Source organism: Ranitomeya imitator, chromosome 3 (assembly GCF_032444005.1).
Source record: "Ranitomeya imitator isolate aRanImi1 chromosome 3, aRanImi1.pri, whole genome shotgun sequence".
Taxonomy (NCBI): domain Eukaryota; kingdom Metazoa; phylum Chordata; class Amphibia; order Anura; family Dendrobatidae; genus Ranitomeya; species Ranitomeya imitator.
In genome coordinates, this window is record NC_091284.1 from 395,826,735 (window position 1) to 395,853,235 (window position 26,501).

The window sequence follows — 26,501 nt, forward strand, 5'->3', positions numbered from 1 at the left end:
GATTAACATGCACAAGTGTTTCTGGACATAGGTAATCTTGATCTTGCCCTGATAAATATTTTCTTGGCCTCATACCTCGTCCAGAGGGGTGTTGACCCTTGTCTTTTTTTGACATAATTTCTCACATTAGTCTCATTATTGCACAAGGCATTTTATTTTCCTATCCAAAATCTTACCTAATGTATGTTTGCAAGAACAGGGTTCTCTCCCCTCTCTACCAGTCTGTTACTGTAAAGTTATTAACTGTGGCCGATATATAAACCTCTGCATGTAACCCCTTTATCATCTAATATAAACAGGAGGACAGTGAGTCAAAGAAATATGCCAATAGTAACAAATGTGAAAAAGCTTTATTAATAGTGAGATAAAAAAAAAAAAAAAAAAACACAGAACTGTTTAAAAAGTATCTATAGTTCAAATGAGCAATCAACACAGAATGTGGCAATATTAACAACAGGTGTCAAGCGAGATTCCAATTAAAATAATGAACGGTACACCAAACCTAGATAACTGCATAGGATGTAACATGCTCTGTCAAAAAATGTCCATGACTACGGTACTGAAGGTTATATGCACAAGGAATATATCAAAGTGCATCCATAGACCAGACAGAAACGTATGTCCATGAATATGGGCAAAGAGTAAAGCAGTGAAGCAGGGGTGTATATGTGGAAGGAGTTAAACTAGTCCTTAAGGCAGCATAAATAATGTGTCCTCCATTAGTCCATATCTTATCCACCCACAAACAACTCCCAGAGCATAAAGAGTCGGTCTAGACCAACAGTGTATGTCCTCCAGCTAAACCGCAGAGACAAAGAAGTAAAAAATAGCAGCTAGTTGTTACCCATGTGTTAGAAGGCAGGTGAAACCGATCCTATGTCCCCAACGCACGTTTCGGTGCGGGTACACCTTCCTCAGGGGGCGTGGTTTTGAAGGTAACACAAGACCCTCCCTATATATCCGGCCCTAGGTGTCACATGGTGCGGTTTCCACCAATCACAGTGAGATACCAACACTATTACACAGAAATGCACAGCCGCTCATATTAACCCCATATTACCCTGGCTAAATCACATAAAGCAGCGAGTGATGACATCCAGTCCATGCCATCACTGACAAAAGGGAAACCGCCCAGCTTAGAGCAACTGAGTGGCACATGTGGTGTCACACTATAGCGGCTCACATACACCGCCATCACAATCCCGCAATCTAGATAAAAAGTTCACAAACAGATGATGGTGCACAGACACTCCCCCCTGACAGACGCATCACCGCACGGACCCATAGGACGGACGGCGCCAAGAACCGCCCATAGACCTAGCAGGTGGGGCGGCCGTACTAGGGGAATAGTCGCACACTGGCATACAAAGTGAAATGCAGGGTAATATACAGACAGCAGCACATAATAAAAAAAAAAAATGCTGAAATATTTATGTATATGCACATGAACACAAATCACCATAACTACAAAGTATATCAATATAACAGATATATGTACACATACATATACATATAAATACTACAATATGAAGGGCTCAGCCCAAACTAGGGCAATTATCCATAAGCCACCCTAGAGACGGCCAGTTACAACAGGGAGGCCGGCGCTAGACCTCACCCGTGCAACAAGCCAAAACAGGGGGCTTAAAGGAATCTAAATAGAGCCAAAAGTATAACCATATGTCAACAGAATAATATGTGCCCATGAGTGTTACAATTGTCCGCATAGTATTAAATAAAACATAAAAATTATAACAACATAAACAATAACTAATTAATCACATAGCGCATAGTACAAAAATGTGTATGGATAGCTGTGAGGTACGCAGTCCATGCCGGAATTCCACATTCCTCAGTGCAATAGTAGTTAGAGTATTCTTCAGGAACTCCGCTCCCTCAGATGTAAAAAACGTGACATCAACAGGCCGGATAAGGGGATACATCTTCAACGGATCGATCATAGATATTGAAATCAACATGTTGCAATATAGCAACTGGCTAAAGAGATAATGATAAAAGAATATCCATTAAAATCAATAAAAAACAAAACCAAAAAAGTAAAAAAGCAAAACAACGACGGACAGGACAATAGAGACACATGAGGCAACCGAAGATACATAATACACTGTACAGTATCACTATACCACAAAAGGTCAGAGGAACGAAGCAAATCCATGTGACTCATTTAGACCGTGGGGGGACATTGTACCCAGGACGGTAATCCACCGACATTCCTTCTGGGCAAGTATCCGTTTAATGTCCCCACCACGAATCCCAAGTTGAATGTGCTGAATGCCTCTGACCATGAAGGATTTGGGATCACTCTGATGGAATATGCGAAAATGCTTGGGTATAGTTTTAAGCTGGGTCACATCTATAGCTGAAGCAGATGCTACTATATCACGCACATGCTCACGTGTGCGTATTCTCAATTGTCGAGATGTCAAACTTATATATATTTTTTGACATCCACACGTGGCATAGTATATCACCTGTGTTGTCGCACAGGTGATATGATGTCTGATGTCAAATTTCTGTTTCCCATCGGATGAGGTGAAGGTGGCAGTTCTCAACGTGTTTTTACATGCCATACATTTCCCGCAAGGGAAACAACCCAAGGGTGGCCCACGTGAGTTAAAGGGATTTTTGGCTTCCGGGACATAATGACTACTAACCAGCATGTCTCCCAGATTCTGACTTCATCTGGCTGTCATTAGAGGAACCACAGGTAAGTATCTAGACAAAACGGGATCTGTCTGAAGTACATTCCAGTGGCGTTTCAAACTTTCCCTCATCTGCATCCACTGGCCATTATATGTAGAAATAAATCTGATATGGTTTTCATCTTTCTTATTGGTTTTAAACTGGCCGTGTAATAGAGTAGAGCGGTTACTGTGTTTTGCCCTAAGATAACCTCGCTTTATGCAACGTTCACTGTACCCGCGCATCCGAAATCTATCACGAAGGTCAGCCGACTGGGCCTCAAATTTCTCCTCTGATGAGCACACTCGTCTCATCCTGAGGAATTCGTCTACTGGGATGGCCCTAATGGTGGCTGTGGGGTGGCTCGAACTCGCATGCAACAGTGCATTGACCGAGGTGGGCTTCCGATACACGTCAGTGTGTATTTGCAAATGTTCATCAGTTGAAATTTTGATATCAAGGAAGTCCACCTCAGTCTTACTGTACTTATAAGTCAGTTTGATGTTAAATGCATTAGAGTTCAAGCCCTCCATGAAATCCTGCAGTTGCCTCTCATCACCCTGCCACACGATAAAAACGTCGTCAATATAACGTAGCCAGCACTGCACATGGTCCGCGGCCTGAGCACCCTCTCCGCCAAAGACCTCCCTCTCCCAAAACCCAAGGAAGAGGTTAGCAAAAGAGGGCGCACAGGCCGCCCCCATGGCAGTGCCGCACCGCTGCAGATAGAAAATATTGCGGAAAACAAAAAAGTTGTGGGTGAGGATGTAATGAAGCAGCTGCAGGATAAACTCACACAGAGGGCCATCCCAGTTACTGTTAGTCAGAAAAAATCGGCAAGCTCAAAGACCATCATCGTGTCGGATGCACGTGTACAGTGACTCGATATCTGCAGTGACGAGTAACATTTCCCTATCCAGGGACATACCGTCAATTCTAGACAGAACATCCATGGTATCACGTGCATATGAAGGAAGTGACTCCACAAGGGGCTTGAGGTAATAATCGATGAACTTGCACACTGGTTCACAGAGCCCGCCCAGGCCCGACACAATCGGCCGGCCTGGCGGAATCTGCGAATTCTTATGTATTTTAGGTGTAAAGTAAATGGTCGGGACTTTAGGGGTTCTAGTGAGCAGACCTTCCATTACTCTTTTTGAAATAATACCTTTTTCAAATGCCTGCTGAAGGATCAGTTCCAGTTCTGCCAAAAATGCCAATGTAGGATTACGGTCAAGACGACAATATGTGTTCTTATCTCTCAATTGTCTATAGGCCTCCTTCTCATACATCCACTGTGGCCATATCACTATGTTTCCCCCCTTGTCGGCTGGTTTTATCACTATGTCCTTATAGCTTAGAAGGTCCTTTAGGGCCAACCGCTGCTGTGCTGTAAGGTTATCAGATTTACGAAAGGAAGCCATGTGTTGAAAATCTTTCATTACTAACCTCGTAAATATATCTACAGCAGGACAAACCGACAAGGGGGGAAAACGAGTGGAACGTGGATATATGAAACGCGGGAACGTACCTGTAACCGTCGATTCTTGCTCAGCTAGAAGTTCCTCCAAGGCCCTAAGGGCTTCCAATTCTGTATGGTCATCTGATGGTTGCTCATTTGTTCCTTTGTTATGTAATTTTTTGAGTATCAATTTTCTTGAAAATAAAAATAAATCCTTTATGGCTGTAAAAGAATCAAAATTATTAGTTGGTGAAAAAGTTAACCCCTTAGAAAGAACTTCCAGCTGAGCCCGAATGAGGGTATGTTCTGATAGGTTAATTACCTCTAGTTGGTTGGATCTATATTTTTTATCTTGCTTGTTGGAATATCCAACTTTGCGTTTCACCACTTGAGTATCCTTATTGGGAACCATCTTAAAGGCTTCAGATATTTTAGGCTGCACTCTTATTGATTCTTCACTGGATGCCTGAGAGGTCATAGAGGCAGATGTAGATCTCCTCCTAAACCCCCTTACATGTCTCCGTGATTTCTTGTTCCATCTATAAACTGTATTGGATTGTCTATCTCCGACATCCCGTTGAAATTTTGTGGTCTTAGTGGTACAGATATCTTTTTCCCTTTATCATCTGCAGCACCATGGAAATCATGGTGGTAGAAAAAAAATAAGAAGAATATATCACTGACAACTGTAATAAGCTATGTTCAGAATGAAATTGAACAATATTTCTGACCATGTAATTGCAGTGGATGATGTTATGACACGATGGCGCAGCATCCGGGACCAATACCGGCGGGAAAGACAGCAGCGGGCAAGAAGTGGGTCAGCAGCCCCACTCAAGAAGAGGAAATATATTTACTATGACCGTCTTTCCTTTTTGGATGTCAGTATGGATCTTAGGCAGTAAGTAATAACCTCTCAACACATTTTTAAGGCAAATAAATCTTAGTCAGTTTTGTGGTTTAGGGTTATTACATTGCGAATTGCATGTAAGGATGTGTCAATATAGTGCAAACAATAATGGAAACAAGCATAAATTCAAAAAGGGTCCTGGAGGAGAGAGGACCCTGCCTGCAAAGCATCACAAGCTACAACAAGGGATGGGTGAGAATGTAGTATGCGAGTTTAGAGATGTTCATGCAGTGTGTTGTTGGATGGGTTGTTCCTGCAGGTTATCTGATTGTTTGAAGAGGTGGGTCTTCATGGTTTTTCTGTAGCTTGAAATGGTATGCGACATTATGATGTGTTGTGATAGTGTTTGGTACATTTGTGTTGCTCCCCAAGACAAATCTTGTATATTCTTGTGGGAATGGGAGATAAGAGGGGAGTAGAGAAGGAGATGTTGTGCTGATCTGAGGTTGTGTGTGTGTTTTTTTGGGAATATTGCTCACAGATGTGTAATTAAACAATGGCCACAAATAAATAACCTTTTTTTTTTTATTAACAGAACACAGTCTAACCTCACAGAGAGGGAGACAGGGTCGGAATCGGAGGCTCTGATAGATCCTGTAAGTGTGGATGAAGAGGTGGCAGGCCCATCTTTGGAATTTTCAGCATCCATCCTTGAAGACCCATCAGCATCATCATCACTGCAGGCAGCAGCAAGTGAGGAAGATGCAGCACCACCACCCTCAGCAGCACATGATGCGGAAAGGCATGAGGAACATGGCCAGAGCAGCAGCCCTACAGGCCCACTGGTCTCATCCCCACAGGCAGCTGGGCCTTTACGGAGATCCTGCCGAAGGAGAGAGCTGGAAGCCAGAAGAACTGATGTTGATGCTGGGGTCCTCAATTATTTGGCCAGGGCAGCCACGGATGATGGAGAGGAGGCCTTTGCTCGCAGCCTTGCCCGTTACCTTAGACCCCTTCCCCGTGAGGTGAGGCTACGTGTGAGAGGGTATATGCAACTCCTGATTGATTTAAGCACCCCTCCAAATAACCCCTATGAGGTGTTTGAATATCTGGAGCGAAGGCAGCTTGGCCAAACCAACCTCTTGGGCCTTCAATTCCCTCAACAGGAGCAGGATCAATCAGGATTTGCAGCACCTAGTCCACGTATGCCTACACCTCAACCCCTCCCACCACAAAATCTACAAAGGCCATCAGACTACCAAATGGCAGGCTACAACCCCCAATCCCAATATGGCCACTTTTGCAGACCCAGTGATGTAGGCTGGTCCCAACCTGGGTTTGGACAAGATGGCCATTTTGGGGTTGGGTATGATGCAAGGCAATATGTCCGTCAGCATGAGGCACAGAGACAATTGGCTTATGGTCACCACACAACTGGCCAATATGGACAAGGCCAGTATTCTGGCCCACATGCCACTGCATCCTCACAGGATGAAGTCCCATCGGCCCAACAAAGGCCCCCTGACCAGGACCCTGAGCTGCCACCATCTCCCCCGCCAACTTACAGGGGTCTGTAAAGTGTTTTTTATTTTGCTGCATTATCTTTTTTTTTGTGAGCTGCCTACCATGTTCGTTATTTGTTTGGGCACCATTTCCACTTTGTCGTGGTTCCTTGTTTTAAAAAACAAAAAAAAAGGTTTAAAAAAACCATATGACCCAAATATGGTTTAAAGTTACCAAAAAAAGGCTTGGTATGTTAGTAAAAATTTATCACAAAAGCCAATTGATGTTTGTGGATAAATCATTTTTGCATCACACACATATTCAGAAAACATAAACATATGGTCATTAAGGAAACACAACACACACAGTACTGTTTCAGTGGATGAAAATAGTATATTTTTCAAAGATATCTAGAAAATAATTAAATCACAACTGAGAAACAGCATAATCTTGCCAGGGAGTAGAACCCTGAGGAGAAACAAAAAATTGGTCAAAACATCCCTAACTTTTAGGCCAGAAAGGGAACGGCGCGGAGGAGGACCATGTGGTGTTGGCCTAATTACACTACGCAACATGTGTTCATCATTACCATCTGAGAAGCAATCATGTATGCGGGTATACTGTAGTTGTGCAAAATTACTGATGCTTTGATAACTTCATTTACTGTAGCCTCACTGAGCTGTATGGCAGTCTGTAGGACACGCCATTTGGCCACCAGAATACCAAAGGCACACTCCACCAGTCTCCGCGCCCTAGAAAGGCGCAAATTAAATATCCTCCGATGGTGGTCCAGGTTGCGCCGGGGATAAGGCCTCATGACGTGTCTGGTGAGTTGGAACGCCTCATCTCCAACAAAAAAAAAGGCAGTGCTTCTGCAGTGGAGCCTGGGAGTTGTTGTGGTGGTGGGAGATGTAACTGGTTGTCACGTAGCCGCCGACCCATTATAGACGAATTGAAGACCCTAGAGTCTCCAGTTCGGCCATAGGCCCCAATGTCTACAATTATAAACCTGTAGTTACTGTCAACTACAGCTAACAGAGCTACAGAGAAAAACCGCTTATAGTTGTAGAATTGGGAGCCAGAGTTCGGCGGCTTACGTACCCTGATATGTTTCCCATCCACCGCTCCAATGCAGTTTGGGAAGTCACAATTGACCTGGAACCCACGGGCTATTTTGAGCCAATCAGCCTGTTTTGGCTCAGGCATCACAAGGTCCTTGAGTCTATCCCATATTTGCCGACAGGTTAACCGCACAATGCCCGAAATTGTGGATCGGCCAATCAAAAACTCCAGGTGGAGTCCCGCAAAGGACAATCCAGTGGACAGGAATCTGAAAGTGAAACCAACAAAAAAATTAGGTATGTTTCAAGATTGCACACAAAACATGAATAAGCACAATCATATTTGCATTTTTCTGATACTAGATTAACGCTGGAAAGGTTAAAATATCCTTAGGGTGCTTAACTATAACATTTACGTAACTTTGTCACATCTGCTTGGGACATAATGTACACATATTCCGGGAAAAAACAGATTGAAACAAACACATAAAATAAAAAAGATCATCAACATACAGTATGTGAGGATGTAGAATACATACCGTAAGGTAAGGAGAAGACGCTCCTCGGCGGAGATGGCTTTGCGCATCCTTGTGTCCTGAAATGTGATTCCTGGCCGTAATATCTCCAACAATCTGTCAAATGTTTGGATTGTCATACGACAGTAGAGATAAAACTTTTCTGGATGTTCCCGCAGAGCTGTATAGAGCCTATGAAAATGGCCTTTAGTGAGGCGTTTAGTCAAAAGAGGATGCACCCACATTCTTCTGCTCCTCCTTCGTGGATCCACAATCACAGGGTATGGGTGCCCAAACCAACGAGACAATAGCCAGTTAAACAAAACCCGCTGCGTTGGGGTGAACTGCAGGTGGTCAGAAATGGTACAAATGTTACCACAGCACTACAACAGATGTCAAACCACAAAATGACCATATGGGAGTGAGCCACCTGTTGTAGAGACCTTAAATAGGGTTGATGAGGGTAATTTAAATCAATTTCAGCCTCCAAAACCGTTAAATGTCCATTTTGTCAGGTTGCGTGAAAAATACGCATTACGGTGGGCATACGGATTACATACGCAACATTACATGCGCAAAATACGCGACCACACCTTGCCTACGGAGTACTTACGGATCACCGTATTTCAAATCTTGAGGCGTATTACGACCGTAGAATACGGACCGTATTTTAATACGCTGAGTGTGAAGCCGGCCTTAGTGTGAACGGCGGTAAGTGTGTGACTTGTGATTCAGTGAAGAGGTATTTGGAAAACCTTTAACAAATAAACTCCTTAAAAAATTCATCAGACCAAAAATTGTATCCAATATATTTTTATTCAAATAAAATCATAATAATTTCACCATAAACATATATATATATATATATATATATATATATAGAAACCTTTATTAAAATAAAAAATAATAATAAAAAATATATATACAGAATCAATATAAACCTCATCCATAATAACACAGATGTTGCCACCATGGAGTCCAGATTTTGAATATATTCGTGTTCCCAAAATCCCATAAATAGGTTCGCGTACGATGGCGCAAAAGCTGCGCCCATCGCCACACCCCTCTTTTGTCTATAAAAGTGGTCCTTAAACACAAAGTAGTTGTGATACAATGCATATTCCAAAATCTTCATCAGAAAACTAACAAGATTAGGATCTAACTGACGGCTGGACAAATATCGCTTAACCGCAAATATTCCCTGTTCATGTGGTATAGATGTGTATAGCGATTCCACATCACAAGTTATGATGTACATATCACTACCCACATGTACCCCATCTAGGCGTTGTAAGGCCTCAGTACTGTCCTTGATGTAAGAGGGTAATTCCATGACAATTGGTTTCAGATAATAATCTAAAAATTTTGATATGGGTTCTATAAGACTGCCATTCCCAGAAATAATGGGACGCCCTGGGGGTTCTATCATGCTTTTATGAACCTTTGGCAATAGATATAATGTAGGAACTGTCGGTGAATCATAGCGCAGTCCCTCCCAAATATTTTTTGAAATGATCCCTTCTTCCAACACTGAATCAAGAATATCAAATAATTTCTTCTGATAATCTATAGTTGGGTCTTGTGGTAATCTCTCATAACATGATAGATCTTTCAATTGCCGATATGCCTCTTTCTCGTATTGTACATAAGGCCACACTACTACATTTCCACCTTTATCCGATGGTTTAAAGATTAAATCTTTCATCCTAGTTAATTCTCCCATTGCTTTCCGTTGTCCATGATTTAAATTATCAAAAGATCTTCTAGATGGTAAATCACGTATACCTTCACACACCATTTTTACAAAAATTTCAACAGATGAATTTAGTGTTATAGAAGGAAAATTTTTTTTTATTTCTTTCTAATGGATTCCGGAAATTTACCTGGTGTTTCTTGTTGTTCGGCTAAAAGATCTTCTAATGCCTGTAGTGCTGCCATTTCTTCTTCTGTTGAGAAAAGATTACCACAAGACATCTTATCAGTATGATATTTTTTCAGAAGTAACTTCCTTGCAAAAAGGAATGTATCCTTAATTGCCGTAAATTGGTCTAATTTAGCTGTTGGACAAAAACCCAAACCTAAAGATAAAACCGAAATCTGATCAGGGGTCAATTGTGTCTTGGATAAATTAATTACCTTCAAAGCGCCGTCATTGCTGAATCCTTGTTCTTGGTAATTGGAACCCTTCCGTTTATTTGTCCCAAATCTTGTATCATATCTGTTGAGGGCTTCCATAGAATCTCCTTCAGGGGCATTAACCGAACCCACAGAACTAGTGCTTGTCATTGAGCTAACTGATGCCGATCTCCTCAAAGATGGCTTACCACGCCATTTATAGATTTTGTTAGTCTGATAATCTTGAAGATCTCGCTGGAACTTAAGGTACTGTCACACTAGACGATATCGCTAGCGATCCGTGACGTTGCAGCGTCCTCGCTAGCGATATCGTCCAGTGTGACAGGCAGCAGCGATCAGGCCCCTGCTGGGAGATCGCTGGTCGGGGAAGAAAGTCCAGAACTTTATTTAGTCGCTGGACTCCCCGTAGACATCGCTGAATCGGCGTGTGTGACACCGATTCAGCGATGTCTTCACTGGTAACCAGGGTAAACATCGGGTAACTAAGCGCAGGGCCGCGCTTAGTAACCCGATGTTTACCCTGGTTACCAGCGTAAAAAAACAAACAGTACATACTTACATTCAGCTGTCTGTCCCTTGCCGTCTGGTTCCTGCACTGACTGCTGGCCGTAAAGTGAAAGCAGAGCACAGCCACAGCGGTGAGTCACCGCTGTCTGACTCAACGCTGTGCTGTGCTTTCACTTTCACTTTACGGCCAGCAGTCAGTGCAGGAACCAGACGGCAAGGGACAGACAGCTGAATGTAAGTATGTACTGTTTGTTTTTTTACGCTGGTAACCAGGGTAAACATCGGGTTACTAAGCGCGGCCCTGCGCTTAGTTACCCGATGTTTACCCTGGTTACCGGGGACCTCGGGATCGTTGGTCGCTGGAGAGCTGTCTGTGTGACAGCTCTCTTAGACACCTTCGTTTTTTGGATCTCAGATTCCCATTTAACAAAGGATGCATTTAATTCCTCATCAAATTTCAATAATTGTTCATTCGTAAGGTTCTTCTGTAGTCTATCTTGTAAAATTTTTATATTAGTCTCAAAGCATTCTAAATTCTTTTTATCAACTTCAATTAAGATTTCCATAAAAGTACGAGAACATGAACTACAAGCATCTTCCCATCTTTTTAATAAAGTTGTATCTTCCAATGGAAATGAGGGAAATACCTGTATTCGCAGGCCACGTGGGATCAAATTCCTCTGCAAATATTGTTCTAATGAATTTTTGTTCCACCAGGATTTAGTCCGTTTAAATAGTGCGTCTTTCAAAGACATTTTCTCCTCCTGGTTACTGCAATTAGTCACATTCGTCCCACTAGGTCCGGCTTCTTTGAATATGGTGGATATTTGTGATAACCAATTAGCGTCACGGTTTTTATAATCCATAATACTGGTCTTTTCCAACTGAAAAGCAGAACAAAAACCTATATAGAAAAGAATACCAGAAATCAAATTCTATCTGGTCAATGAATATATATATACCATAAACTCCTTAAAAAATTCATCAGACCAAAAATTGTATCCAATATATTTTTATTCAAATAAAATCATAATAATTTCACCATAAACATATATATATATATATATAGAAACCTTTATTAAAATAAAAAATAATAATAAAAAATATATATACAGAATCAATATAAACCTCATCCATAATAACACAGATGTTGCCACCATGGAGTCCAGATTTTGAATATATTCGTGTTCCCAAAATCCCATAAATAGGTTCGCGTACGATGGCGCAAAAGCTGCGCCCATCGCCACGCCCCTCTTTTGTCTATAAAAGTGGTCCTTAAACACAAAGTAGTTGTGATACAATGCATATTCCAAAATCTTCATCAGAAAACTAACAAGATTAGGATCTAACTGACGGCTGGACAAATATCGCTTAACCGCAAATATTCCCTGTTCATGTGGTATAGATGTGTATAGCGATTCCACATCACAAGTTATGATGTACATATCACTACCCACATGTACCCCATCTAGGCGTTGTAAGGCCTCAGTACTGTCCTTGATGTAAGAGGGTAATTCCATGACAATTGGTTTCAGATAATAATCTAAAAATTTCGATATGGGTTCTATAAGACTGCCATTCCCAGAAATAATGGGACGCCCTGGGGGTTCTATCATGCTTTTATGAACCTTTGGCAATAGATATAATGTAGGAACTGTCGGTGAATCATACCGCAGTCCCTCCCAAATATTTTTTGAAATGATCCCTTCTTCCAACGCTGAATCAAGAATATCAAATAATTTCTTCTGATAATCTATAGTTGGGTCTTGTGGTAATCTCTCATAACATGATGACATAACAAAATTATCTTTCACAATTGGTGCAGAATCCAACCAGAGGAGCAGCACTTTTAGACCTAATACTATCTAATAGACCTGACAGAATAACAAATCTGCAGGTGGTCGGGCATTTAGGAAATAGCGACTACAATATTGTGCAGTTTCACCTGTCTTTCACTAGGGGGACTTGTCAGGGAGTCACAAAAACATTGAACTTTAGGAAGGCAAAGTTTGAACAGCTTAGAGATGCCCTTAATCTGGTAGACTGGGACAATATCCTCAGAAATAAGAATACAGATAATAAATGGGAAATGTTTAAGAACATCCTAAATAGGCAGTGTAAGCGGTTTATACCTTGTGGGAATAAAAGGACTAGAAATAGGAAAAACCCAATGTGGCTAAACAAAGAAGTAAGACAGGCAATTAACAGTAAAAAGAAAGCATTTGCACTACTAAAGCAGGATGGCACCATTGAAGCTCTAAAAAACTATAGGGAGAAAAATACTTTATCTAAAAAACTAATTAAAGCTGCCAAAAAGGAAATAGAGAAGCACATTGCTAAGGAGAGTAAAACTAATCCCAAACTGTTCTTCAACTATATCAATAGTAAAAGAATAAAAACTGAAAATGTAGGCCCCTTAAAAAATAGTGAGGAAAGAATGGTTGTAGATGACGAGGAAAAAGCTAACATATTAAACACCTTCTTCTCCACGGTATTCACGGTGGAAAATGAAATGCTAGGTGAAATCCCAAGAAACAATGAAAACCCTATATTAAGGGTCACCAATCTAACCCAAGAAGAGGTGCGAAACCGGCTAAATAAGATTAAAATAGATAAATCTCCGGGTCCGGATGGCATACACCCACGAGTACTAAGAGAACTAAGTAATGTAATAGATAAACCATTATTTCTTATTTTTAGTGACTCTATAGCGACAGGGTCTGTTCCGCAGGACTGGCGCATAGCAAATGTGGTGCCAATATTCAAAAAGGGCTCTAAAAGTGAACCTGGAAATTATAGGCCAGTAAGTCTAACCTCTATTGTTGGTAAAATATTTGAAGGGTTTCTGAGGGATGTTATTCTGGATTATCTCAATGAGAATAACTGTTTAACTCCATATCAGCATGGGTTTATGAGAAATCGCTCCTGTCAAACCAATCTAATCAGTTTTTATGAAGAGGTAAGCTATAGGCTGGACCACGGTGAGTCATTGGACGTGGTATATCTCGATTTTTCCAAAGCGTTTGATACCGTGCCGCACAAGAGGTTGGTACACAAAATGAGAATGCTTGGTCTGGGGGAACATGTGTGTAAATGGGTTAGTAACTGGCTTAGTGATAGAAAGCAGAGGGTGGTTATAAATGGTATAGTCTCTAACTGGGTCGCTGTGACCAGTGGGGTACCGCAGGGGTCAGTATTGGGACCTGTTCTCTTCAACATATTCATTAATGATCTGGTAAAAGGTTTACACAGTAAAATATCGATATTTGCAGATGATACAAAACTATGTAAAGCAGTTAATACAAGAGAAGATAGTATTCTGCTACAGATGGATCTGGATAAGTTGGAAACTTGGGCTGAAAGGTGGCAGATGAGGTTTAACAATGATAAATGTAAGGTTATACACATGGGAAGAGGGAATCAATATCACCATTACACACTGAACGGGAAACCACTGGGTAAATCTGACAGGGAGAAGGACTTGGGGATCCTAGTTAATGATAAACTTACCTGGAGCAGCCAGTGCCAGGCAGCAGCTGCCAAGGCAAACAGGATCATGGGGTGCATTAAAAGAGGTCTGGATACACATGATGAGAGCATTATACTGCCTCTGTACAAATCCCTAGTTAGACCGCACATGGAGTACTGTGTCCAGTTTTGGGCACCGGTGCTCAGGAAGGATATAATGGAACTAGAGAGAGTACAAAGGAGGGCAACAAAATTAATAAAGGGGATGGGAGAACTACAATACCCAGATAGATTAGCGAAATTAGGATTATTTAGTCTAGAAAAAAGACGACTGAGGGGCGATCTAATAACCATGTATAAGTATATAAGGGGACAATACAAATATCTCGCTGAGGATCTGTTTATACCAAGGAAGGTGACGGGCACAAGGGGGCATTCTTTGCGTCTGGAGGAGAGAAGGTTTTTCCACCAACATAGAAGAGGATTCTTTACTGTTAGGGCAGTGAGAATCTGGAATTGCTTGCCTGAGGAGGTGGTGATGGCGAACTCAGTCGAGGGGTTCAAGAGAGGCCTGGATGTCTTCCTGGAGCAGAACAATATTGTATCATACAATTATTAGGTTCTGTAGAAGGACGTAGATCTGGGTATTTATTATGATGGAATATAGGCTGAACTGGATGGACAAATGTCTTTTTTCGGCCTTACTAACTATGTTACTATGTTACTATGTTACTATGATAGATCTTTCAATTGCCGATATGCCTCTTTCTCGTATTGTACATAAGGCCACACTACTACATTTCCACCTTTATCCGATGGTTTAAAGATTGCCCGCCCCTTGCTCTGTTTGCGCACCTGCGCGTGCGCGCTGAGCTCCGGGCGGCCATCTTGGGATGGGAGGCCTGGACTTCATGCCCTCTACTGTGCAGGCGCCGGCGCTTTGGGGAATCCTGGTGGCGTGTCCTCTCTCTGTATGGTGCCTGCCTGGATTGCATTGCGCGGGCGCCGCTTTTTGGCGCCTGCGCACTTGCGTCTGAGCGGAGACTTCGGAATGGAGGCCCCAGCTCGGCTCTCGTACTGCGCAGGCGCCGGCGTTGTTGGACACTTCCGGTTTTTCCTGCACTCGCCGCGCTCCCGACGCCCTGGTCTCCAGCTGTACCCATGGTGCATATCATTCACAAGGTATTTAAACCATGCACTTGTGACACTGTTGTCACTGCCCCTGAAGAAGCCAGTTTACTGGCGACACGCGTTGGGCACTCTTGCCCGGTGCCACCCCCGTTTATTGCCACCTTTCATTAACCCTGATTCACTATACAGGAACGCTACCAAGGAGGCCTGGTCTATTCATGTCAGGTAGTATAGGAGGGGTCATCTGTTTGGCTATTTTTAGCTACAGAGGCCTTACATGCTGGGCTTCATTATATCCCTAAATCTCCTGTACCTGGATTTGTCCTGGTAGTCTGTGTGTGTGGGGTGACATCGTGGCTTGACCTCATTATAGGTTGTGTTCTCATGTTTGCTTTATGCTGCTATTTTAAGTGTTTTTATATTTCTCTGTAGTGTACACAAGTGTGGTTCAATAAAATTTGTTATGTTTTTCTATATATTTTGTGGTGATCCCTTTATCATACATGCTACCCTTTTTCTTTTGTTTTTGGCCTTGTGATGACGTCGCGGTCACATGACCGTGACGTCATGGCAGGTGCTTCTCGCGCAGGCGCGCAGGGCCTGTGATGACGTCGCAGTCACATGACCGTGACGTCATGGCAGGTCCTTCTCCCATACCATTCTTGGCACCGGAACCTGCCGGAGGTCACTGGAGCGTCGCGAAAGGTGAGTATATAATGATTTGTTATTTTTTTTATTATTTCTAACATTAGATGTTTTTACTATTGATGCTGCATAGGCAGCATCAATAGTAAAAACTTGGTCACACAGGGTTAATAGCGGCGGTAACGGAGTGAGTTACCCGTGGCATAACGCGGTCCGTTACCGCTAGCATGAACCCTGTGTAAGCGGTGACTGCGGGGAGTATGGAGCGGGCGCCGACTGCAGGGGAGTACAGAGGGACTAATCGGACTGTGGCCGTCGCTGATTGGTCGCGGCAGCCATGACAGGCAGTTGGCGAGACCAATCAGCGACTTGGATTCCATGACAGAGGCCGCGACCAATGAATATCCGTGACAGACAGAAGGACAGACAGAAAGACGGAAGTGACCCTTAGACAATTATATAGCAGATATATATATATATACAGTACAGGCCAAAAGTTTGGACACACCTTCTCATTTAAAGATTTTTCTGTATTTTCACAACTACGAAAATTGTACATTCACACTGAAAGCATCAAAACTATGAATTAACACGTGGAATTATATACTTAACAAAAAAGTGTGAAACAACTGAAAATATGTCTTATAGTCTAGGTTCTTCAAAGTAGCCACCTTTTGTTTTGATGACTGCTTTTCACATTTTTGGCATTCTCTTGATTAGCTTCAATAGGTAGTCACTGGAAATGGTTTTCACTTCACAGGTGTGCCCTGTAAGGTTTAATAAGTGGGATTTCTTGCCTTATAAATGGGGTTGGGATTAGAGATGAGCGGTGTTCGAGTTGAACTGTTCGCCAATTTCAAATTCGAGCTGTTTTGAGTGGTGCTCAAGTCGTTCGACGACCCCGAACAATTTGCTTAAAATTCGGCTGTTTGAGTTTCTGTTCGATAACTGTTCGTTCACCAAAAGCCTAGCTTGATTTGCACATTAAAACTGTTTGTCATTGTTAATAGACTATTTCAGTGTATAGTGGATACATAGCCATAGTGCATAGCCAGAGCCGGCGGCTCGCCCCTACCTTCTGCCTCTTCCCCACTATCCCATAGACTGTAAGTCCGCAAGGACAGGGTCCTCTCCCCTCTGTACCAGTCTGTCACTGTAAACTTGTTTACTGTAAACGTTATCTATAGCTCTGTATGTAACCCCTTTCTCATGTACAGCACCATGGAATTAATGGTGCTATATAAATAAATAAAAATAATAATAGTGGGCGGGGGGGGCGGGGGATAGATCTGTGCTGAAACAACGCCGAGCTCCATTTTTTTTTCCTTCCCGCATTTACAGTGGGGCGGTGCAGTCTCTCAGCCTATCAGCAGTGTGCACACACACAGCAATTAGCAAGTGATGCACACAAGCAAGGGCATGTGTCATTGGCTGTGTATGTCACATGTCCTCCTTGCCCTATAAGAACCAGCCATTTTCCCCGTCGCCACCATTTCCTCACTGCTGCAGCTTAGTGTTAGACGGCACCGCTGCTGCTGTGGGCGCTATACAGACTAAGACTGTTTTTTGGAGCGAATTGTCAGAGAGATAGGTTTAGGGAGTCGGGAGGAGTCGGGACTAGTTGTAATATCAGCCCTTTTCAGGGTAGGTTACAGCAGTTCATAGCACTGTTTGCCAGGCAGGTCTGTGCCAGTGTTGTGCAAGTGTTTGTCACAGCATTTGGTGTAATCTAGCTCAGCCAATCCTTTTGGGCTAGTAGCATTGTCTGATAGTCATCTGAGTAGCCCGCCTGTGAAGCTAGCTACACCGCCTGTGTATCTCAATTTTTACTGCATCTAACCCAGTTAATAGTTTAGGGCCTAGGAGCAGTGTCTGCACGTCAGTAGAGTAGCCCACCTGTGAAACAAACTATACCGCCTGTGTATCTCAATTTTCACTGCATCTAATCCAGTTATTAGTTTAGGTCCAAGAAGCAGTGTCTGCACGTCAGCAGAGTAGCCCGCCTGTGAAACTAACTACACCGCCTGTGTATCTCTATTTTCACTGCATCTAATCCAGTTAATAGTTTAGGGCCTAGGAGCAGTGTCTGCACGTCAGCAGAGTAGCCCGCCTGTGAAACTAACTACACCGCCTGTGTATCTCTATTTTCACTGCATCTAATCCAGTTAATAGTTTAGGGCCTAGGAGCAGTGTTTGCACGTCAGCAAAGTAGCCCGCCTGTGAAACTAACTACACCGCCTGTGTATCTCTATTTTTACAGCATCTAATCCAGTTAATAGTTTTGGGCCTAGGAGCAGTGTTTGCACATCAGCAGAGTAGCCCGCCTGTGAAACAAACTATACAACTTGTGTATCTCAATTTTCACTGCATCTAATCCAATTAATAGTTTAGGGCCTAGGAGCAGTGTCTGCACGTCAGCAGAATAGCCCGCCTGTGAAACTAACTACACTGTCTGTGTATCTCAATGTTCACTGCATCTAATCCAGTTAATAGTTTAGGGCCTAGGAGCAGTGTCTGCACGTCAGCAGAGTAGCCCTCCTGTGAAACAAACTATACCGCCTGTGTATCTCAATTTTCACTGCATCTAATCCAGTTATTAGTTTTGGGCCACTCAGTTCTGCTCAGTTTTCATCCATCAGTTGTTGTTGTGCCAACAACTACAGATACGGAGTTGCCAATTAGTTAAGCACTAAAATGAGTGGCAAAAGGCCTGCTGCTGGTGGAAAGGGGAATAGGCGTGTTGGAAAGGGAAAAAAAGGTTGTGTCCGTGGGGTAGGTGGTAAAGCAACAGTAACATCTGCAGAAGAAAGACCATCTTCCAGCCAAAGTAAGATGTCTACTTCTTTTCGTGGACAATCTGATATAATCCCTTTCTTACGACCATCGCTACAAGCATTGCCAAAAATTCCAGATGAGGCACAAAAACAGCAGCTGCTTGAACGGATATCAAGTGCACGCTCAAGTGGGCTCTCTTCCATGTCAACTTCAACGTCACAACTACTCCAGTCCTCAGAGTTGTCACCCCAATCGCACTTGCTTCCTCACAGCTCCCAAGTCTCCAGCTGCCTGTCTGAGCATGGGCTAACACACATGGTTGAGTCTGTAGAGCTGTTTACACATACTATAGCCTGGGAATCAGAGGTCTGCTCCAAAGCTTCTGTGAATCCAGACGAGGAAATGATCTGAACTGATGCCCAGAATCTTTGTGAGTCGGATCCAGGCCCAGATGAAGAAGGTTCTGAGCATAATGTAGACCCTTGTTCCCAAACTTTAACTCCTGTTGGTAGAGACAATGAGGAAGATGATGATGAGACTGAGATACCTGATTGGAACGAAAACTTGACTTTTTGGTCGGGGCAGGAAGAGGTTGGCTCTGAGGACGACGGGTGTGAGAACACACAGGATGATGATGATGAGGTTGTAGACCCCACTTACTGTCAACCCCCAGTCCGCCAGTCCATGAGGTCAGCAGAGGAGGTGGCGGAGGATGCTAGAGATGAGTCTGACGAGATAACGGTGCGCTTTCCTGGACAGAGACGGAGTACTGGAAGCACGTCAACAACTGCATCCTACATCCCAACTGTGCCTCAGACCAGAAGTCGTGGTGGCTCTTCAGGTCGCACGGGCTGTAAGCCTTGCATAGGCTGGGCATTTTTTGTGTAACATGTAATCCCTTAAAATATAAATTTATTCATATATATTAAAAAAAACCATTTCCCAGTGAGACACAAAAATAAATAAGAAAAACAGGATCCAAATGTGCACCTATCCTGTCAGATAGCCCTACACTTAGCTACTATCCCTACCTATCAGTGGAGGTTGGCACCCTAACAGATCGATTTGGCGCCCCCACTCAACGGCGGCTGACCCCAACTCGCCCTAATAAATATCTAGCGAGCTACAGGTGGGAAAACAATAAGCTATTAAAAGAGATGAAGGAAGATCTAAGAAGATAAGCTGGGCATTTTTTGACATCGCAAAGGATGACCCAACTCATGTTGTCTGTAAGATTTGTCAACAACATCTCAGTAGAGGCCAAAAAATCACTAGCTTGAGTACTTCATGCATGAACCGTCACATGGATATGAGGCATAAGTTGCAGTGGGAAGCTCACTGTGCTACAATGCGGCCTAGTGGGCCGGGTCAACCACCATCTGCCCCATCAAGTGCATCCACGTCCTCTTCATCCTCTGTGACTGTGGGGACAGCAGTCGCACATGGTTTTGGATGCAGACCTTCCACCTCTTTACCCACAACAGCCAGTGTGATTGGCAGGTCGTCAGGACATTTGCTAGTGGAAACACCTGCTGGTGTTGAGCGCTCTCCGACATCGACACAACATTTTGATCAAGGCAACATAACATCTTCCCCTGCACCTTCCTCACAGACCAGCAGTTTGCCGGGGACACCCTACTCAACTTCGTCTAAGCACGGCAGCCAGCCCTCAGTCCCTCAGATGTGGACAAGTAAAAGACCATTTCCTCCTAGCCATGACAAAGCTAAGAGGTTGAATTTCTCCATCTGCAAGCTGTTGGCTACAGAAATGCTGCCTTTCCACCTGGTGGACACAGAGGATTTTCGAGACCTTATGTCCGTCGCAGTGCCCCAGTACCAGATGCCCAGTCGCCACTACTTCTCAAAGAAAGCTGTGCCTGCGCTACACCAGCATGTCGCACACAACATCACCGCTTCCTTGAGAAACTCTGTGTGTGACAGGGTGCATTTCACCACAGACACTTGGACGAGTAGACATGGACAGGGGCGTTACATGTCGGTGACTGGGCACTGGGTAACTACGGCGACATCAGGAGAAGGGGCTGCTGTCCAAGTCTTGCCGTCGCCACGAGTTGCTCGTCGATCCTCTGTATCTAGAAGTTCCTCCACTGCTTTTGCCTCCTCAACCTACTCTCGGTCCTCCACCTGCACCGAAAGCCTGTCTGGTAATGCCACCCGCGTTGTAACTGCGCAGAAGGAATCCTGCACACCTCCTCACTATGCTGTTACCAGGGCTCAACGGCATCAAGCAGTGTTTATATTGAAATGTCTGGGAAATGTGAGTCACACAACTGAGGTGTTGTGGTCAGCTCTGGAGACCGAGTTCCATCAATGGTTGTCTCCACTCAACCTGCAGCCAGGGAAGGCTGTGTGCGACAATGCTGCAAACCTGGGTGCGACCCGTCGCCGGGGCAATGTCACACACAAACCTTGTACGGCTCACGTTTTGAACCTGGTTGTCCAGCAATTTTTATCCCACTATCCCGGACTAGATGGGCTTCTGCAGAGGGCACGGTCGCTGTGTGCTCGCTTCCGTTGTTCGCATCCCGCAGCTCGACGACTTTCATTTCTGCAGAAGTCGTTGGGCTTGCCAGTTCACCAGCTGAAATGCGATGTGCCCACATGGTGGAATTCAACTCTGCCCATGTTGCAGCGACTGTGGCAGCACCGATGAACCCTGGTGCAATACGTTATGACGTATAGCCTGGGCCAACGAGATCAAGAGGTGGGGCAAATCACGCTGCAGGAGTGGTCTCAGATCAGGGACCTATGCACCCTTCTGCACAGTTTTGAAATAGCAACGACGATGTTTAGTGCTGATGATGCCATTATCAGCATGACCATTCCGGTGATTTACATGCTGGAGCAAACCTTACACAGTGTTCGGAGTCAGGTGGTGTAACAAGAGGAGGAGGAGGAACAGGAGGAGTCGTATGCGGAAGGGATCATATCTCCAAGGTCAAGAAGGTTGGCAGCACCAAGGCGGCTGGCATTGGAGGCTGGGGGAGAGGGATTACCGAGGACGCATGGTAGCAGCCAAACTGTTGAGGATGGTGCAGGAGGCGAGGAAGAAGTGGAGGACGAACTGGCGCTGGGCATGGAAGACTCATCAGATGAGGGAGACCTTGATCAAATTTCTGTTGTGCGAGGTTGGGGGGAGAGGTCTGGCGAAGGAAGCATGATTCTCACCTCGCCACCACCAAGGCAACAAGGACTTGGTCCTCCTGGATGCGCAAGACACATGAGTGCCTTCTTGCTGCACTACCTGCAACATGACCCTCGGATTGCCAGAATCCGAAGTAATGCCGACTACTGGGTTGCCAGACTCTTAGATCCCTGGTACAAAAGCAAATTTGGCGAAATAATTCCTGCAATAGAAAGGGATTCACGCATGCAGGAGTATCAGCAGAGACTGTTACAGAATCTAACATCTGCTTTTCCACAAAACACCAGTGGTGCACGTAGTGAATCTCTGAGTTCTAACTTGCCAACCGTGGGACTATCGAGTCATCACTCAAACAGTAACAGTAACATCGTATCTGGTGGTAGCAGGAATTTTTTCCAATCGTTTCAAGATTTATTTAGACCATCCTTTGCAAGGCCACAGGAGACAAGAAGTCTGACCCACAGCCAACGCCTAGAAAGGATGGTACAAGAGTATCTCCAAGTTAACATCGATGCCATGACTGTGGAACTGGACCCTTGCTCATTTTGGGCTTCCAATCTTGAAAAATGGCCTGAGCTCGCCACTCACGCCTTGGAGATCTTGTCGTGCCCCGCAGCCAGCGTTCTCTCTGCTGGTGGTGTGCTGACAGATAAGTGCACGCGGCTGTCCAGTGACAATGTAGACAGACTAACATTCATCAAGATGACCAAATCCTGGATCCGCAAGTACTTTTCTACCCCTGTGTCATCTTGGGGAGACTAAAAGCTTGATGATTTTTGAAAATCACCTCACCAACCGTTTTAAAAAACTCTGGCGAAATTGATGCCACTTAAGTGGTGTCTGTGGCTGAATTTTTGGAAAAAATGGAGACTCTTTTATTTAGTCCCCTTGCTGAGTTTTACATGACGTTGCCATCGTCAATTCCAGGTGGGTGGGGTCGTCTGCAGAGTTGTTTCCTCATACTATAGCCTGGGATTCAGAGGTCTGCTCCAAAGCTTCAGTGTCTGCTAGTCAGCAGAGTAGCCCAGCCACCCACCGCCTGTTTACCTAAGTACTATTTTTAACGGCATCTGGCCCAGGAAATCCTTTTGGGCCTAGTAGAATTTGGTGCTACTCAGCAGCGTACTTTACCCATGCAGCAAGCTACACCGCCTATTTACCTAAGTACTATTTTTTTAACAACATCTAGCCCAGGAAATCCTTTTGGGCCTAGTAGAATTTGGTGCTACTCAGCAGCGTACCCCACCCATAAAGCAAGCTACACCGCCTATTTACCTAATTACTAATTTTTAACTGCATCTAGCCAAGGAAATCGTTATGTACCTAATAGCATGTTGTGCTACTCAGCACAGTACCCCACCCATGAAGCAAGCTACACCGCCTGTTTACCTAACTACTATTTTGTATCGGCATCTAGCCCAGGAAATCCTTTTGGGCCTAATAGAATTTGGTGCTACTCAGCAACATACTTCATACATAAAGCAAGCTACACCGCCTGTTTACCTAACTACTATTTTGTAACCGCATCTAGCCCAGGAAATCCTTTTGGGCCTAGTAGAATTTGGTGCTACTCAGCAGCGTACTTCACCCATGAAGCAAGCTACACCGCCTGTTTACCTAACTACTATTTTGTAACCGCATCTAGCCCAGGAAATCATTTTGGGCCTAGTAGAATTTGGTGCAACTCAGCAGCGTACTCCACCCATGAAGCAAGCTACACTGCCTGTTTACCTAAGTACTATTTTTTAACGGCATTTGGCCCAGGAAATCCTTTTGGGACTAGTAGCAATTTCTGCTACTCAGCAGAGTACCCCACCCATGAAGCAAGCTACACCGCCTTCTTTCTTTCTCAATCTAACCCCTCGGCTCTGGGGTGTCCACTCTCCCTCCAGCTCTCTCCTTCTCACAGGTGGACTACCGCGTGTTTTCACTCTGTGGCGAATCTTTTGGGTCCAGGCATAAGAAGTCATCGAGGTAATGGATAATATGTGCCGCCTTACAAACGTCCATGATGACACATTCGAGGAAGCAACTAAATGCCTCAAATAGTGGGCAGGATATGGAGCACCCCATGGGCAAACAGCGATCTATGTAGTATGCTCCTTCACAGAAGCAGCCCAATGAGAGGACACTATTTGGAGGCATAGGTAGTAACCGGAACGCCCCCTCAATTTCTGTTTTGGCCATTAGGGTGCCCCTTACCAACTTCTTGACCCGCCTGATTGCCTCGTCAAAGGAGGTACAGTACATAGTACTGTACTTGGTTCCGCGTCGATGTTGTCGTTTACTGACCTGCCCCTTGGATATGACAAATGGTGGATTAGTCTAAATGTATTGGGTTCATTTTTTGGCACAACTCCCAACGGGGGTACCACTACGTCTTCTAAAGAAAGTGTTCTGAATAGACTCGCCGCCATTCTACTTAAAGATATATATATTTTTTTTGTCAAGACGTCTGGGTGTTCGTAGAGTGAGTTTACATTTTTACTCTAGCCTTTCTTGATTTTAGAAGAGCATGACATGCCTATATCTGTGTCTCCTCCTCCTTTTACTCCTCCACTCTTTTCGCATGACTATATGCAGTTATGACTTTTCCATGTGTTTGTTGTCTCTTCTGAGCAGTTTGTCAGCTTTTGGACACCTTTTAAGGTGTTTTATATGTGTTTTCCATGTGTTTATATGTGTTTGTGTTTGCCTGCCATTGGTTTCAATGGGGTTCGACGGTGTTCGTTGAACACGTCCCTGTTCGACGAAATGAACCCGAACACTAGTTGGGACCATCAGTTGTGTTGTTCAGAGTCTGGTGGATACACAGCGGATAGTCCTACTGAATAGACTGTTAGAATTTGTATTATGGCAAGAAAAAAGCAGCTACGTAAAGAAAATGGCCATCATTACTTTAAGAAATGAAGGTCAATCAGTCCGAAAAATTGGGAAAACTTTGAAAGTGTCCCCAAGTGCAGTTGCAAAAACCATCAAGAGCTACAAAAAACTGGCTCACATGAGGACCGCCCCAGGAAAGGAAGACCAAGAGCCACCTCTGCTTCTGATGATAAGTTTATCCGAGTCATCAGCCTCAGAAATTGCAGGATAAAAGCAGCTCGGATTAGAGACCAGGTCAGTGCCACACAGAGTTCTAGCAGCAGACACATCTCTACAACAACTGTAAAGAGGACACTTTGTGCAGCAGCTCTTTATGGTAAAAAAGCTGCTAGGAAACCACTGCTAAGGACAGGCAAGAAGCAGAAGAGACTTGTTTGGGCTGAAGAACACAATATAATGGACATTAGACCAGTGGAAATCTGTGCTTTGGTCTGATGAGCCCAAATTTGAGATATTTGGTTCCAACCACTGTGTCTTTGTGCGACGCAGAAAAGGTGAACGGATGGACTCTACATGCCTGGTTCCCACCGTGAATCATGGAGGAGGAGGTGTGATGGTGTGGGGGTGCTTTGCTGGTGACACTGTTGGGGATTTATTCAAAATTGAAGGCATACTGAACCACAATGGCTACCACAGCATCTTGCAGCAGCATGATATTCCATCCGGTTTGGTTTAGTTGGACCATCATTTATTTTTCAACAGGACAATTACTCCAAACACACCTCCAGGCTGTGTAAGGGCTATTTGACCAAGAAGGAGAGTGGTGGGGTGCTACGCCAGATGACCTGGCCTTCACAGTCACCAGACCTGAACCCAATCGAGATGGTTTGGGGTGAGCTGGACCACAGAGTGAAGGCAAAAGGGCCAACAAGTGCTAAGCATCTCTGGGAACTCCTGCAAGATTGTTGGAAGACCATTCCCGGTGACTACCTCTTGAATCTCATCAAGAGAATGCCAAGAGTGTGCAAAGCAGTCATCAAAGCAAAAGGTGGCTACTTTGAAGAACCTAGAATATAAGACATTATTTCAGTTGTTTCACACTTTTTGTTAAGTATATCATTCAACTTGTGTTAATTCATAGTTTTGATGCCTTCAGTGTGAATTTCCAATTTTCATATTCATGAAAATACAGAAAAATCTTTAAGTGAGAAGGTGTGTCCAAACTTTTGGTCTGTACTGTATATTCACAAAGGGTTAATTTAGGGTGCGGGCTCATAATCAAGGGTTTATAAGGGGCAGCTGGTTGGGGCTCAAGTTCGTTTTGGAAGTGCATTGAACAGCAAAGTGGATTGCTGCTGAGGGGAAAGAGAAAAAAAATTCTTAAAATCTTCAGCTTAGTGAGTGTGAACAAGCTGAGTGTGATCTGAGCGTAAGTGTGAATGGCAGTAAAGGTACCTTCACACATAACGATATTGTTAACGATATCGTTGCTTTTTGTGACGTAGCAACGATATCGTTAATGAAATCGTTCTGTGTGACAGCGACCAACGATCAGGCCCCTGCTGGGAGATCGTTGGTCGCTGAATAAAGTCCAGAACTTTATTTCGTCGCTGGACTCCTGCTGACATCGCTGGATCGGCGTGTGTGACACCGATCCAGCGATGTCTTCACTGGTAACCAGGGTAAACATCGGGTAACTAAGCGCAGGGCCGCGCTTAGTAACCCGATGTTTACCCTGGTTACCATCCTAAAAGTAAAA

The 26,501-nt window shown here is 44.1% G+C and overlaps 1 long non-coding RNA gene across 1 annotated transcript; it reads right to left on the bottom strand.

Annotated features, from left to right (window-relative positions):
- Nucleotides 1-1,566: 1,566 nt before the first annotated feature.
- On the bottom strand, nt 1,567-4,755 carry LOC138672117 (uncharacterized). Its single transcript, XR_011319588.1, has 3 exons — nt 4,485-4,755; nt 4,232-4,384; nt 1,567-1,995 (listed from the first exon to the last, which is right to left on the bottom strand). It is a non-coding gene; the product is annotated as an uncharacterized lncRNA (long non-coding RNA).
- Between the last annotated feature and the right edge of the window lie 21,746 nt (nt 4,756-26,501).